This window comes from Mobula hypostoma, chromosome 6 (assembly GCF_963921235.1).
Source record: "Mobula hypostoma chromosome 6, sMobHyp1.1, whole genome shotgun sequence".
NCBI classification, from domain to species: Eukaryota; Metazoa; Chordata; class Chondrichthyes; order Myliobatiformes; family Myliobatidae; genus Mobula; species Mobula hypostoma.
Genome location: NC_086102.1, coordinates 81,765,372 through 81,783,174, shown reverse-complemented (window position 1 = coordinate 81,783,174; position 17,803 = coordinate 81,765,372). Strand labels below are relative to the sequence as shown.

Here is a 17,803-nt window from a genome sequence, read left to right as displayed (position 1 = left end):
CCCTCATCTTGCCTGCTAGAGCAACCTCATGCCTCATTTTACCCTTCCGGATTCTCTCTTCCACAAGAGTGTTCTTTTGCATCTCTTACACTCCTCAAGCAACTCTCTATTTCCTTGCTGCCAATTCCTGCTATGCACCTTCTTCATCTTAACCACGGCCTCAGTTATTATTATTCAGGTGCCTTGCCGTTGCGCGTGAGCAATCATGTCTCTCCATCCATCAAGGTCCCTGACCCTCCAAATTGTAGTTGTTGCCTCCCGTTTCTCACCATGATGTTATTCCATCTATCATTTTCATTCTCTGTCTGCCTCTGCTTCTTTTTCCTTCCAGCTTTCCAGCTGTAACTAAATATTCTAAGGTCTCTCTTCGCATGATGTGTCCAAAGAATTTTGATTGCTGTTTTCTGATTTTTTTTTAAAGTGTTGTACATTTTGTTTTTGTTCTCTGTAGAACTTCTTTGTTGGTTATCCTGTCCACATATGATGTGCACAGCATTCTTCTGAGGAACCACATCTCTGCTGCGTTGATTCTTTTTTTCCATTGCATTTGTGAAGTTCCATGACTCGCAGCCATACATCAACGTAGCAGCTGACAGTTCTAATGCAAATGTCAATTGCTATTTTCTTGTTCGTTAGGATGTTTCTCATTTCTGTAAATGCTGTTTTTTGCCATTGCTTTTATGTCTCTTTCGCATTTGCCATCAGATGTTACCCATGATCCAAGGTACTTGAAGTTGTGAACTTGTTTCAGGATTTCATTTCCCAATACGATCCTACAGTTTGGGATATCAGGTTTCTTTCATATTACCATTACTTCAGTTTTCTTTTTGTTTAAGGTTAGGCCAAGTCTTTCGCTCTCTGTGTTACTAGTTTCTGTAAATTTACTTCACAGTTTGCTATCAGTACTGTATCATCCGCATAGCGGAGGTTATTGATATTGTATCCTTCTATACTTATTCCAGGTAGGTCCTGTGTGGTTCTCACGACGTTTTCACTGTACAGGGAGAACAGGTCGGGTGATAGAACACAACCCTATCTGACTCCTTGCTTTACTGGCTGAAATTCACCAATCTCATTGTCTATCCATATGGCTGCACTTTGTTGCCGGTAGAGATTCCTGATTATTCTAAGATCTTTTCCATCGATATTAATATCTTTAAGCATTTTCATGATGACTTGGTGTTTCACTGTGTCAAAGGCTTTTGTGTAGTCAATGAAACAGAAGTATAGGTCTTGTTGTACTTCTGTTGACCTTTCGAAAATATTCCTGAGAATGTAAGTGGCGTTTGATGTCCTTGCCTTCAATAAAACTGCACTGATCTCTGGTTTAATTTTGGGCCTCAGTATCTCTCAAAAAACAAGGTTCCCTAGATCTGTTAGCCTTGCCTTTTATACAAACTCTGTACTCTCAAAGTTTCATTTTTGAAGGCCTCCCACTTACCAAGTACACCTTTGCCAGAAAACAACCTGACCCAATCCACACTTGCCAGATCTTTTCTGATACCATCAAAATTGGCCTTTCTCCAATTTAGAATCTCAACCCAATCTATCCTTCTCCATAGTTATCTTGAAAATATTGGCACTATGATCACTAGATGCAGCATTCCCCCAGACAAACTCCTGGCACATGGTCTGCCTCATTCCCTAATAGGAGATCTAGCATAATCTCTCCAGTTGGGACTGCTTGTGCTGCTCTCTTCTGCGCTTTGAGGCACATCAGGTGGCAACCTTGCTGTTTCTTTCAGCATTCCTGCCTGTTTTCTTTTTAAAAATGAGTCCAAGTTGCTAGTTCAGCTTTCAACCCAATATGCAAGGACTCTAACCCAGGACCGCTCGCCTCGAGGTCCGGTGTGGATGCATTACACCATCAGCCAGCTTGTTGGAATTTCTATATACTGATTAAGGAAATTTTCCTGAACATATTTGATAAACCCTAGCCCAGCCAGCCTTTTTATAGTGTGGGAGTCCCAGTCAATATGTGGAAAGTTAAAATCACCTACCATCACAACCACTGTCACTCTACAAATTTCCTCCTTTAAATTCCACTGACTATTGGGTGGTCTGCAACATAATCCCATTAATATGGTAATCCCTTTCTTATTCCTCAATTCCACTGACTTGGCTTCAGTAGACAAACTCTCCAGTCTTTCCTATTGCAGCAATACCATGACATTTCCCCTGACCAGAAATGCTGCCCCTCCCCTTTAATCCCTCCCACTCTATCATGTCTAAAACAATGGAAAATGGAAATTTGAGCTCCCGGCCCGGACCCTCCTGCAACTATGTCTCACTAGTGATTTCGATGTTATAATTGCATGAGCTGACCCATGCCTTAAACTCATCTGCCCTACCTACAATACTCCATGCACTGAAATAGGCACAATGCAGAATACTATTCACACCATTCTCAAAGTTTCAATTCTCGTCTTTGTATGCAATCTTAACTACATCTTTCCCCACAACCACTCCACTAACTGCCCTGACACTCTGGTTCCCATCCTGTGCAACTCTAGTTTAGACACCACCACACCCCCCCACCCCACCAAGTGCTGCATGAGCAGACCGTAGTACACGGCTAAAACTCCCCCGTCCACTTCAGGTGCAAACAGCCTGTAGGTAAAGGTCCCACCTTCCCTGGAAAGGAGCCTTACGATCCAAAAATCCGAAGGACACTTGTCTGCACCATCTCCTAACTACATGTCAAACTGTATGGTCTTCCTGTTTCTGGCCTCACTAGCACATGGCACGAGTAGCAATCCTGAGATCACAACCCTGGAGGTCCTATCCTGTAACCTAGCATCTAATTCACTTTGCACGACCTCGTCATCCTTCCTCATTGGTACCTGTTGGGTACTTAATATTTCAGAAGTACTTGAGTAATATTGTCAATGTATTGTTTGAGAAAGCATTCTTGCTCTTTAAATAATTCATTACAGGTTGCATGTATAAATACAGGAATTGCATACGTCATCACACTACATGTGACATGCACACACCACGCTTACAGTAAAGATGAAGTTAGACTCACATTCCGGACTCCCATGTCTTCCTTTTAATTAGTTTACTGCTTTGAAGTTACAAAACATAACAGTTCCAAGATGGGCAACAACCTCTGGCTACTCACCGTCGTACTTTAAGAATGCTATGGACTTGATCTGAGCTAACCCTGACACCTGGGAGGCAATATATCATCCGGAAATCTCGTTCTCATCCACAGAACCTCCAGTACGATTCCCTAAGCCAGTGAATTCACTATTCCTACTGCCTGCCTCTTCTTTCCTCTTCTCCTCTGAGTTACACAGCCCGACTCCTGACTGGAGCCAGAGAACTCTGCTAGGTTAAACCGCCAGCTCAAAAAAAAACACAAAATGGTATAGAAAGCAGTAACTTGTTATTGAGGGGAATGGCCACAGGGGTACCCTGCACTGACTGCTTATTCCTCCCCCTGATGTTCACCCAGTTAGCTGTGTCCTGCACCTTAGGTGTAACTACCTACTTGCACCTCCCGTCAATCAAGCCCTCAGCCTTCTGAATGACCCAGAGCTCATCCAGCTCTAGCTCCAGCTCCCTCATGTGTTAAGAAGCAGGTGTAGTCATCAGGAACACTAGAGGTCTCACTGCCTTCCCACATCCTGCAAAAGGAGCAATCCACTGCCTTGCCTGGCATTCCCACTGCTCTGCTTGCACAACAAGGAATGTACTTGAATACATTCAAATCTACTTTAAAAGCTTATTCCACTCATGTTTAACAATGTTAATGTGACTACGTCAAAGCAATCCCATAGCCACTCCCCTGCCTCCTTTGTTGTCCTCATCTCTGGGACCTTGCCTCTGCCTGTATGCAGTTAGGAAGAGGTCAGTCAAGTTATCAGATTTTCCAAAATGTGGCCCAGGGGTGGAATGGTAGGCATTCCTAATTGTAATATACCAGTGGCCCAATGTATTGGGACCCCTGGTGCTGCAGGTTAAATATAGATGACAATTGGGCAGAGATTTCTTCAAACAATCCTGACTGAAGTTTTGGCAAACTTCTACAGATCAGTGCTGACTGACAGTATGCTGACTGGTTGCAGCACAGACTGTTCTGCCGTTGAATGCAAAATCCTACAAAAAGTAGTGGATGTAGCCCAGTTCCTCAAGGGTAAAGCCCTCCCCACCAATGAGTGCATCTACAAGGCACACTGACACAGGAAAACAGCATCCATCGTCAGAGAAATCCACCTTCCAGGCCATGCTCGCTTCTTGCAGCTGCCATCAGGAAGAAGGCACAGAAGCCCGGGGACCCACCCCAACAGGTTCAGGAACAGTTATTAGCCCTCAACCATCAGGCTCCAGAACCAGAGGGCAGAACTTCACTCGCCCCATCATTGAACTGTTCCCACAGCTATAGATTCCCTTTCATCTGATTTTCTCAATATTTATTGCTTATTCTCCTTCTTTTTTCCTTTGTGTTGGCAGAGTTTGTAGTCTTTTGCACATTGGGTGTATGTCCATCCTTTTGGGTGCAGTCTTTCATTGATTCTATTGTGCATCTCAAATTTACCATCATGTGTTCCTGACTATTGTGCAAAGAATTACAATGAATCATCTGCACAGGCAATGTCATGGTAACACCAGGGGAAACATTACTTAACAAATCATTTTATTGAGCTGGGAACTCCCGCCAAGCACCCACTCATAAAACAGATTTACCATTTAAAATTCAAACTTACATGAGCAATATCGCAGGTAAAAGGAACCTGGCCGGTCCAGGATGTATGTGCTTGGGAATTTAAAGGGGCCTATTTTTTGGAAAGGCATGTTAAACACTCAGTAACACTACACCCTATCATCCTTAATAAACTAAGGGGCAGTGCCTAGAAAATAATTATACTGCTGTATAAATACTAATGAAGAAAACGAAGGAGATGATTGCCTTGAGAAATGAAATGATTATAGAGAAAAATACACATTTGGAAGGTTAATTAACCATGAGCTAAGCGCAGCTCTCTATGCTATCAACGGCAGTGCAAGTACATTTCAGCCAAACCGAATCTTTCCTAATAATTTTCGCCAAACTAATTAATGATCCAAGCTTGGGCATTTTTGCCCCATTTTCAGGCATCCCAACAGAACGGACGGGCTGACATCCCTTTAAGAACCCGCGGGCAGCTGGACTGGGGAAACGTTTGTCACCCGATTCTACCAGCGACTGGAGCAGTCAGTGTCCCACAGGTTGAGCATTGACACTTCAACCAGACAGTGTGAGCACCGTGCTTCCTCGCTCTCTGACACCGTGCGGGGCTTCCGCTGGCTGGACTGCTAAGGTTCTCTGAGGTAGGAAAGAAAGCAGTGGGCGCCGACCCGACTCACCCATCCAAGTCCGACGCTCAGTGCGAGTGCGCGCCCGCGTCCTCGTTGGCGGGCTAGCTGGGAACGGCTGCCAATCAAACTCTTCAGCACTTTCCTCCTCTCTGGATAAGTCTCCGATCGATATCTTCAACTCCACGACCCTACCACCTCCGCTGGCAGCACCGTAATGTTGCACCGACTCTTCTCTGATGATGACTTGGCCCTCTTAAATTTGGTGAAATTTGCAAACTAAAGTCCAGTAAACACTGGCGTTTTATCTCTCCCCCCACCCCCGCCCCCAACTCTTTTCTCGGCTCGACTGTCACATCTAGATACTTTCCTTATTAGGAATAGTGCTCCAAAGGGCCGTCCGAAGAAGCATCGGGTAACATCCCTTCAAGGATCGTTATTGAGGAGATGGTATTATCTTCCCTTTAAGGAACGCGGGAATAATCAAGGGTTCATGTTTTTAAAAACGCGCTTCCTTCAAGCGAAGCGTCCCATGTGTTGAAGAGCAGCAACGCAGCAATGAGGCAGGCGAGGCTGCTGTGAATGGTATTGGGTGGGAAGAATGACAACAGGAAGAGAGCTTACTTTGTGCTTTTAAAAAAAGATGCAAATCGAGGGACGTTGCCATTTTTCCTCTCCTCGTTGCAACAGAAGCCTCCAAAATTAAAACGTGGCAATGCAAATAGTGCCTCGTGGTGTTATTATTCTGCTTATCCAGGGAAGTGACAAAACCCTCGGACGTCTCCAGCAAACGCCTGTTCTTTCTGAACCATTTTACTGTTGCTGCTCCATGAATAGTTCTACACAGAGTTAAACTAGTATAAACATAACCCGCGCCTTCACCCACTGCTGCTACACGGGTTCCCTTTCCCAACAGATGATTGTGGAGCAAAATTATATTCCCCCACCCCGCCCAAACAAAAATATTCGATTCTATCATGTATTTATGAACTTAGTTACATTACAAAAATCTTTAAAATAAATCAAATTATGTATGGCATCTCGATGTTCCCTCCCTGGCGTGCACTGCATTAAATCCTTGGGCAGTCCTGGGGGTTTCAAATGGTTAATTTCATCACCACTTGGTGTTAGCACTTGGTATTGACAAAATGCCAAATAACCAGAAAAAGAAAGTCCTGCATTCTTATTGTGTTTCCCCTTCCAGAAATTATGAATTTAAGATATTGTAAGGATTAATGGTATTCTCTGAAATCTTTATGGACCTTCATTCAATGCAAACTATTTAAATTTTGACAATATTTAAGTTGCGCAGTACAAACTTGTGTGATCTCAGCTGGCACATTACTCAAGCCTCTGGTAAAATATGAGCCCACATCACATGCTTTGAGTTAGAGGGAAGAGTGTGGTGTATTTCAGCCAAAGCGAAGGTGGGGGGGGGGGAGTGCATCAACAATTACCATCTTCTTCACTTTCACAAGGATGAGATACATCTTATTTGTAGTGGTATTCAATCAAAAACAAATACAATTAAGCAATTTAAAATAATTATTTTCTGATCAATCTGCCATATATAATAATGCTTTATCATTGATTTTATCAACAGGTTTTCCCTGTGTTTTTGAACATCTGCTTTTTTAAAATTCTACCACCATCCCAGCCATGCCATCTTCGTAGAGCTACCATTGGGCAGGAGATATGGAAGCTTAAAGACCCATACCAGCAGGTTCAAAAACAGGTTCAAGCCTTTGACTTTTGAACTAACCGTCACACCCTAAACACTACAGTTTAGCAAAAGCCGTGGGTGAACCAAGGGATTCATAGTTTGCTGATGGCTAAATTGGTAGCATTCAAGACTGGTGATCCAGAACTATACAAGAAGTCCAGATACAACCTACGGAAGGCTACTTTAGGAGTGATAAAACAATTCTGATTGAAGTTAGAGATGGAATCGGATGCACTTCAGCTCTAGTGGGGTTTTCATGTCATTACCGCATGCAAGGTGAAACCTAGCGCCGTGAATGGCTGTGATCTTTCAATCCCAGATGAGCCCAATGGCTTTTATGCATTAAAACAACACCTTTGCAAACTCTACAGCATCTGGTGACCCTGTGATGTCAGAACATCTTTCAAGTGGCCGAACCCTCACAGGGTGTCAGGCCCTGATGGGGCACCTGGTGGAGCAATGAAAATCTGTGCCAGCCAAGCAGGAGTGTTCAAAAGAACACCTTCAATCTCTCACTGCTGCAGTCAGAGGTTCCCACATGCTTCAAAAGGGAGACAACCATACCAGTGCCCAAGAAGAGCAGGGTGAGCTGCCTCAATGACTATCACCCAGTTGCACTCACATCTACTGGGATGAAGTGCATGGCCAGGATCAACTCCTGCCTATGCAAAGACCTGGACCCACTGCAATTTGCCTATTGCTACAATAGGTCTGCAGCGGATGCAACATCACTGGCTCTCCACTTGGCCTTTGATCACCCGGACAATAGCATTACCAAAGTAAAGCTGCTGTCTGTTGATTACAGCTTGTGCTCAAAACCATCATATCCTTAGTACCAATCAACAAGCTCTAAATTCTGGGCCTCTGTACCTCGGTCTGCAACTGGATCCCTGACTTCCTCATTGGGACACCATAGTCAGTGCAGACTGGAAATCTCCTCGCTGCCCATCAACACTGGCGTACTGCAAGGATGCACGTTTAGCCCACTGCTCTAATCTCTCTACACCCACAACTATGTGGTTAGGCACAGCTCAAATGACATCTACAAATTTGCCAATGGCACAACTGTCGTTGGCAGAATTTCAGATAATAATGAGGTGGTGTACAGGAGCCAGGTAGGTCAGCCAGTTGAGTTGTGATCGATCTCACTCTTGTACATCCTCTTGCCCTCAACGTCAAGGAATTGATTGTCCACGTCAGGAAGAAAAAGCCAAAGGAACACATACACAGTCCTCATAGAGGGATCAGTAGTGGATAGGGTGAGCAGATTCAAGCTACTGGGTGTCAACATCTCTTAAGTTCTATCCTGGGCCTAACATATCGTTGCAATCACAAAGGAGGCACAGCAGCAGCTATATTTCATTAGCAGTTTGAGGAAACTTGGTATGTCACTAAAGACTCTTGCAAGTTTCTACAGATGTACTGAGAAGAGCATGGTAACTGGTTACATCACTATCTGGTGGAGAGGGACTACTACAAAGGATCAGAAAAAGCTGCAGAAAGTTGAGAATTCAGCCTGCTCCATCATGGGCACTAGCCTCCCCAGCATCCAGGAGATCTTCAAAAGACGATGCCTCCAAAAAGGCAGCATCCATCATGAAGTATCATCATCACCCGGACATGCCCTCTTCTCATTGTTACTATCAAGGAGGTGGTACAGGAGCCTGAAGACACACACTCAATGTTTTAGGTACAGCTTCTTCCCCTCTGTCATCCAATTTCTGAATCGACAATGAACCCACGTACATCACCTCCTTTTTGCATTACCTATTTAATTTATATATTTTTAATATATTTCTTATTGTAGTTTATTGTATATTATTATGCATCGCATTGTACTGCTGCTGCAATACAAATTTCATGACCTATGCCAGTGATATTAAACCTGATTCTGAAACTATGACCACTATGATCACTTTGCACTAAAATAGATTTTATTTGTTCTAATTGTGTTCTTTCTTATAAAAAAATTTAAATTATGTTTTCCTTCTGAATGCTGCTAATATGATGCTATGTGACTACGATACTGTTGCAAGTAAGTGTTTCATTACACCTGTAAGTGCATGCATATGACAATAAACTTGACTCGTGCAAGGGAGTCCTTCAATATTCCTTTAATTATAGATGGCTTTGGGCTGATTATTAAATAAAATTAAAGAACTTTTGCAAGTAGCCATAGAAAACAGACTTTGTGGAGAAATCAGCCTGCAGACATTTCTTGTGTAAGGAACAGAAAAATCCTAACACGATCCAGGGACCGCCTGTACATGCAGTGCAAGTACCAGTTACTGCCACTAGATGGAGATAAAGTGAAATGGAAGTTTTAGTTAAAACGTGGTAATAGAGGGTGATATTGTAGTTTGTTATAATGAAGCCAATAGTTCCTTCAGTTATTAAAAAAATAATTTGTACTCAAGTTCTGTTGGTTACATATATACAGATAAATGCAAACATCAGCAAGAATTATTTGCCTGGCTCCTGAACCTGCATCAAAAAGACTCAGCATTGAAAAACGTGGCCAAGCTTGAAGAACTGATACTTAAGTGATAAATCTCCCCAAAATTCTCCAAATATAATGCCAATTGCAGTCCACTGAATTTCAAATATATTTTTAATGAATGATGTCCAAGCAATCACCCTGGCACTGAAAATTAGCATTTTTAAAATACAGAGCTATTTCTTCCCATTTTCAATTAATATGGGTAATTTAAAATATATAAAAATAGTTCTATTGCTTTAACCGTTTGGTATTTTAATTGCTTTAACTTCTAGTAACTGGTGTACACCACTGGCTGGTGGTGTAATGGCATCAGCACCGGACTTCGGAGCAAAGGCTCCCAAGGTCAAATCCTGCCCGGTTCCCTTGCACGCTTTCCATCCGTGCTGAGTTGAGTGTCGAGCTAGCAACTCGGCCTCGTAAAAATAAAAAAGCCTGCTAAAAAAATGCCATCATGACGGCGTCCCGATGACTCCACTCGGAGTTAAGGGCTTTCTTCTTCTTCTTCAACAACTGGTGTACACCAATGAGTGCACGGGTGATGGATGGACAGAACACAGTGATTTAGTTGATGGGCAGTGGAGTTTCTGACGACAGTGAACGGACACTGAAAAATATCATAGTTTAAATTTGTAAGTTTTGACCATGAGTTCAGAGTTAGGTGAGGAGAACAATAAATGTGTCTTTCACAATGTCTCGCAGGCATTCTAAATTCCAGTAAATATAGAGATGACTACCCAGTCTCTGCTCTTACAGCAATCGTATAATCCCATAAATCTCGTAAAATTTCTGTGGCACTCTGCTTGGCAACAACATCGTTTCTCAGATAAGAATGACAAAGCCCCACAGAAGACTACAGGTGGAGTCGCACCAAGTCCCACTACAGTTGCATTAAGACATCATCACTCCTATACTCAAATCTTGGAGTGAAGACCAATCCCACTCGCCTTGACAAACTCACAAACATATAGCACAAAAACAGGTCCTTCAGCCCATCAAGTCTATACCAGCAATGAAGCATCAATTTTTTTAAAACACAACTCCTACCAATTTTCCCACATTCCCATCAATGCTAACTCCTCCACAACCTTTGCTGTTGAAGATTCAACAATGTATCCAGGGGCAATTAGGAGCAACTTACAGAGGCACTTAACTACCAACCCACATTTTTAGGATGTGGGAGGAAACCAGAGCATCTAGAAGCCTACAGATCACAGGGGGAATGTGCAGAGAGCAGCAGAGATCAAAAATTAAGCCAGGTGATGGGGACTGTGAAGCAGCAGGTCTTTGAGCTGCACCATTGTTGCGTTGTCCTAAGTGCACCCAGATCTCATTGTGTCTTTCCTTTTCCCAATCCATGATCATTCTGACGACAGACATTTTGTTTTGTTTTAAACCAAAGTGGATAGTGTCAATTACACACACTTTAAACTGCATCTGGCATAAACTTGCCCACTCGGCCCAGTGTCTCAATGACATTACAACCTCTTTGCATCTTCCACACAGCTAAAGTTGCCCCTCCACCCATCCAGCTTTACATCGTCTCCAGAATTGAGACCTTATCCAAACCGTCGATACATAATATCAACAGCTTCAGATCCATATCACTGCCTGACACCTGAAGACTCATTCATCCCTATGCTGTTTCCAGTTGCCTGCAGCCGGTGGATATTGATAGTGAGGTCTACAACCAACGAGAGGAAACCCACTAAATCTACTGCCCTGTAAGTGTAATCAACTTTACAGCAGGTGGAATGTGCTTAAAGTGTTTTGCGCTTCGTAGAAAATAATAAGTGCTATAAATGAGATTTTTATTGTCTAAATTTCCCTAAAATATTGTATTAAAGTGAGAAAAGCACTACCCTCTGCAAAATAAGATGACACATTTTCTCATCCCGATTTGAAAATCAAGCCTTTGAACCAGTTTATAAAGAGATTCAGTTTCACGTTAATCGTCGAGAAATAAATGACAGCCCACAGACAGTTGCTTTCTTATGTGCTGCGTCATCAGCAGCCGTGGTGAGTAACGTTTTGACTGGAAGTAACTGAAAATGAAAAAGTAACATGGACCATCCCCAGCAGAGCTTAGAAATGAGAGGAGGAATTGCAAGCACAAAATGCTGTTCCAGACAATGACAATAAATAAAAAAAGCTTTACTGGGGAATAATGCTTCTTTCCAAGCTACAGTGAGAACTGTGAAGTCCCATAAATATTATTCTGGCCTCAGCCAGTTCTGTTTCATGCAGGCACATCCATTATCCCAGAATTACAAAAACTACTTTGTTCTAGGTGTTTAATCTTTCAAGTCAAAACTTATTACCTCCATCCTACTCTTAAAATATGCCTTTTTATAACAGTCTTATCATAGCATAAGGAACAAAGCACTTCACAGAGGCTTTGTCAGACAAACTCTGGCATGGGAGAGCAGAAAGCAATTGGCAGCTAGCCAAAATCTTACATACAGTGGATTCCAGTTAATTGGGACTAACCAGGGCCAGTACGTTTTGGCTCAATTCAGCAGCTGCCCCAATTAGACAAAGTTTCATGAAAATAGTTTTAAAAAGGTATAAAAAAAAGACAAACTACCATTTAGAAAGATTCTTTATTGATCCCAAAGGAAATTACAGTGTCACAGTAGCATTACAAGTGCACAGATGTACAAATATTAGAAAAGTAGTGAGAAAGAGTAAAACAATAAGCTACCTCAAACAGTCTAACAGGAAGTGGTCATTACCTCCCTGGCTATAGGTTGACTCATTACGCTGAGGGAAGAATGGCCTCATATAGCACTCACTGGAGCAGCACAGTTGTCTTCATCTGTTACTAAAAGTGCTCCTCTGTTCAGCCAAGGTGGCAACAGAGGGTAACAAGCATGGTCCAGAATTGCCAGGATTTTCCGTAGGATCCTTTGTTCTGCCACAGCCTTTAGTGTGTCCAGTTTGACTCCTATAACAGAGCCAGCCTTTCTAATCAGTTTATTGAGCCTGTTGGCATCACCCACGTTGAAGCCATTGCACCAGCACACCAGCACACCACCACAGCAAAGAAGGTTGTACAGACTGGTAGAACATGTGATGGACAACTGAGTAATAAATTATGTATTTAACTGAAATACAGAACAAATTAGAACACTACCAATACTACTACAGTAATAATTCCTAATAATTATCAATATTGAGTGTAGAAGAATTCATTCAATGTATGCTGCCGGCCATTTTTACTCCTGGCCATTTCTGGCATCTCTAAGCCCAAGTGCTTGAGAACCACAGTGAACAAAGCATTTCTGAATTGTCTTACTGTTTATTTCTCTCCAACTATCAGTGACAAAAATCACTGCTTTTTGAACACAAACACACGCAAATGACGCTATTTAAAAACTGTTTGCTCTGAGTATGGTGTAATATCAAAGAGCCACACAAGCTTGACTGATGTTAATTGGAAGCTTTTCAGCAACATTCTCCTGTCCCAAGTAAGCAGCATAGTTTCCCAAATAAACAACGGGAATCCTGACTATTTTCTAGACTCATTCTTGTTCTTTAAAGAGCTATCCCAAACAAATGGCTGCCCGATTAATTGAAGGACTAATTAACCAAAATGCACTGTATATGCAATAACAGCAACTACTACTTACTTTTCTAGAGCATCTTAAATGTAGTGAAGTGTCACATGAGCTCACAAGATCATTGAAATAAAATCTGACAAAGTTAAGTTCACAGAGATTTCGGGATATAACATAATAAAAAGCAGGGGGGAGAGGTGTCAAGAGGGCATTCTAAGGCTGAGAAGTCAGGCTGGCAGCACCATGGCTGGTGGAGGGATGAAGGAAAAAGGCAGGAGCTGGAGGAATGGAGTTCCTTCAAGGAGAGGCAAACAGATTAAAGACAAAGAGATTTTGAAAACTCAATGATAATTTTACATTTGAGGAGTTGCTGGACTGGGAAACCAACTGAAATATGCTAACGAAGATAGCTTTGACCCTGTTTCTTATGAATCTGTTTAATGAATCTACCATCCCATGGGAAGACATATCTTATTAACTTCTAGTCTCACACAGGGTGTGGAATAGCTCCTATATATACCTCCCAGTTTTCCAATTACCCATTTCATGCACAAATTATGCACTCATGTACTTTCCATTCACTTTTCCCTACGGAATCAAGATTCAGTCTTTTGGCAAAAGTCAAAACAAGAACGTAGGTGTTTGAAATCTGAAATTTGCTGGAGGAACTCAGCAGGTCAGGCAGCATGTATGGAAAAGAATAAACAGGGCTGGAGAAGAAGGAATCTGATAGGAGAGAAGAGTGGACCATAGGAAAAAGGGAAGGTTGGGGGGGGACCCAGGGGAAGTGATAGACAGTTGGGAAGAGATAAAAGGGATGAGGGATGGACATTTTTGTTGAGGTGGAAAAGGTTTAGCAACATCTGTAGAAGAAGAGTCTCTTGCTGTATCTTTTTTTTAAAATCACACTACACATCAGCCAGAATGCATAAGGACTGTGATAGATTCAAGCTGTAGTGTTGAGTGTATATCAGGGGTTTCAAAACTTTTTTTAAATACCTTGGACCAATACAGTTAAACAGGCAGCCCATGGACCTCAGGTTGGAAAGCCCTGGTTAAGGCACCCGTTAGTCTTGCGATCTGCGCCTGGAAAGGCTTCACTCTCCAGGGCGCAGGCCTGGGCAAGGTTGTATGGAAGACCAGCAGCTGCCCATGCTGCAAGTCTCCCCTCTCCACGACACCGATGTTGTCCAAGGGAAGGGCGAACGCCGATACAGCTTGGCACCAGTGTCGTCGCAGCGCACTGTGTGGTTAAGTGCCTTGCTCAAGGACACAATACGCTGCTTCAGCTGGGGCTCAAACTCACGACCTTCAGATCACTAGTCGAATGCCTTAACCACTTGGCCTCATGCCCACACATGGAAAGCCCTGGTATAGATGTATAAACAGGAAGATTCCACTCTGCATACCACATTGATCCAGTCAGTCACACACAATCCAAGCAGAGCAGATGCAGGACTTATAGAAATGGTCTCAGCAACCCAGAACAAGACAAGATAATAAAACTCTTTTTGATCACTACCTGCCTTTCATAAATCTTGTTATTTTTAGAGTAAATGATGTGCAAGGTTATGGAACATTGCAAGTTCAATTTAATCATTATCTCTCAAGGACATGATAAACCAGCACTTGTCTTTCCATGCCTGAGGTATGGGATGCACTCAACCACAAATAAAGATGGTGATGATAACTTCCCCTTACTGATGACTGAGCTCAGATGGATCTAAACACAGTTCTGCAAAGGCATTCAATGAAATGTAAAGGTTTCTAATGCTTTGTTAAAAATTAGAAAACCCAAGTCTCATCATCAGCCCAAATTCCTCTCTCTCTTCTGTTGCAGTGCTCATTACATGGCTTGGTCATTTGGTTGAGCTGGGGTAAGGGAAGGCCAGCAGAAATAACCAGATATATTATGGAATGGTGGTGGGAGAATCAGTACTTTTGAATGACCTGTTGGATGTTAATGCTCTATTCAAAGAAACAGTCTCATTCTGCAACAGTTGTCTGCTCAGCAGAAAGAATATTGCAAATGAGTTAAAGCCGACTTCACTGCTTCATCAACATGGTGAAGAGAGTTAGGCAAATGAACCCCAGCTAAGATATTCAATGGATCTTAATCCACCAAGTGATTTTTAAGGATTTTCCAACTTCTGGACATGTGCAAAAATGCTTCCGGTTTGTTACCCAGGGTTGGCCCGAATACTCAAAATGTTTAATCATAAAAAGTCAAAACTAAAGGTCACTTAGTCCATCAGCTGTATCTTTGAAAGAGCTATGCAATTCACCTCTAGCTCTGCAAATACTTCCTTTGAGTAATACTTAATGTTCTTATTTGAATTAATGCCTCCAAATCAAAAACCTTGCCATTTCTTTCATTTAACAAAAGCAATTATTATGACTTCAAATATAATGCCCAGAAAACAACCAACCATTGGAAAATATTTAATTTGAATATTCAAATTAATGAACTAATTGCATTTGAAGATTTGGCTAGACAGTAGGGAAATGTTTTATGCATTAAAAATAAAATAACTCCAATGTGCTATTATCCATGAGTTCATATGTCACATGTCTTTAAGATCTGTTCCCAGAAGTCAAAAGTAACCAGCAATGGATGGGTACCCATTTCCCATTTCCCAACACATCAATTATTTCCTGATTACAACAATAACCTATGCAGAAGTAAACTTAAACAAACATGACCTTTCTGAAGGCCTGGTGCTCAACCAACAATTTCACTGGATAACAACAGAAAAAGAATATTCCATTTATCCCGTGCCTTTCAGATACTTGCAATGTCTCAAGATGCACTACAACTTTGGGAGTAGTTTTAAAGCATAAAAATACTATAACTCAGTGGTACAGAGCATGGTACCACTGTTTTATACATAGCAAGGTTCCAAAAACAAAAATAACCAAAAACTATTTAAGAAATGCTCATGTAGGGTTGAACGTTGGCTAAGACACCACTATTACAATATTAAATTAATTCATAAAGGAACTTACCAGTTTGTTCAAAAGATAGGCGAGGCCTAACATACCATCCAAGAAATAGTATCTCAAACAGCCCAGCACATCCTTAGATCTGCACCCTTGTGTTAATCTCCAGATGGTGCTGCCTTCACGAGTACTATACCCAATTTAAAGTGCAGATAGCAACCGTACAATAAAGTACAAAAGGCACATTGTGAGGTCAGTTCAATTTAACATGCAAAGAGGGTGGATGAGGAGAGGCAGAAGCTGGTGAACCAATGGGGAGATGATCTCCTGTCCAAAGGGCACAAAAGCAGTATTAGGAGGAGAGGTTGGAACGATTGCCAACACTGAAGAGAGGAAGGAGGAGCCTATCTGGAGCACAATTTCCAGTCAGAATTGGGCTTTCCAACTGATGTTAAAGCAGGACTCAATTTAATCCTAGCTTTCAGTGTTTGTGGCTTCCACCACTGGCAGGTGGAATTTCAAACTAAAGCTATCACTTGAGTGGGGTAGGGTATTTGACATCATATATGCCTAGCAACTCCCATGCAGATGTGTTTCATAAGCAGGGAGACCAATGGCGTGTTCACCAGTAACACATCTCATTTAGTTTATTGACTTTTGATGAAGTTTTTTCGTACAGTACACAAATTAATTCCTCCACCACATTCATTTGGAAGCAAAACTAAATGAGAAAATCAAGCCATTTACAATTATCTCACTCCACATTTCCATTATTCTTCCTCCAAACAAAACTGCCTTGACTATGTAAGCAAGTATAATCACTCAAACAAATCAATAACCACATCTGATATATTCTCTTTGTGGTCCTTTAAGAAACTTCTAATGTTCTTAAAAATTCAGAATCCTGCAATTTATGGTAGCAGAATATATTTCAACCTAAAGCATTCTATAGCACATCTGTAATAAATACCATCAATTTCATTGCTTCTAAGTCTCATCATTTAAAAGGAGTACACAATACAACCTCTAGCAACCCTAACAGCATCCATGTTGAGTTTCACAATTTCCAATACTCACCCTACATGCAACAGTAAACTGTATATTTAACTTGCTGCAAGCCTCAGAACAGACAAAATTGGAATCAATATCCAATGAAACCAAAATTATTTTATTCCTTATCGAGAATTAACTGGTAATAAATAGGAACACACAGAAGGTAGTTGCACAGTAAACAGGCAAAAGAGCAGATCATTTAGTGTTCGGCACCTGGAATAAAGTAAACTGGTTTCTTTATTCGTCCTTTATTCATTGGATAAAATTGTAACCAATGGCTGTAGCCTTTTGGAATTGCTAATAAGATAATGCGAGATTCACCTTTTAAAACCCAGTTATTTCAATCTATGTATTTTCAGGCAAAATGCCATCTTTGAAGCTTCCGAGATGCTCCCCCACACTGCTTCAGTCCTTTTGTAATAATTGTAATGAATCTGTATGCTGAGTTGGAAAATACAAACAAGCTTTAGCAGAAAACTTCAATTTGTTTTTATATGCGCAAATATACATTGTTTCTAAAGGGAGGAAGAATAGCGACTGCATGCAGATTACCCAGCCATTTCACAGAATTACTGATTTGAAAGAGGTCTAATGCCTGCTATTCCAAAAGGAAGGAAGAAACAAATTACTTAACCTATGGCTCCCTTTGTATTATGTAAACATCTTTGGAGACTGAAATATATACATTATTTCATAAATGCTAACATAGTATGTCTGATTGATGAGTTG

At 41.6% G+C, this 17,803-nt stretch overlaps 1 protein-coding gene across 4 annotated transcripts in view; it reads right to left on the bottom strand.

Moving 5' to 3' along the window:
• Positions 1-17,803, bottom strand: part of LOC134347583 (rho GTPase-activating protein 6-like) — a 551,475-nt gene that overhangs the window by 196,104 nt on the left and 337,568 nt on the right. The window contains exon 1 of one of the 4 annotated variants that reach the window (XM_063049933.1): positions 5,353-5,847. The exons of the other annotated variants lie outside the window; for them this stretch is intronic. The gene's annotated coding sequence lies outside the window, so the exon portion shown is untranslated. Of the gene's footprint in view, positions 1-5,352; positions 5,848-17,803 lie in introns of those variants that run through there. 4 annotated transcript variants of the gene reach the window in all.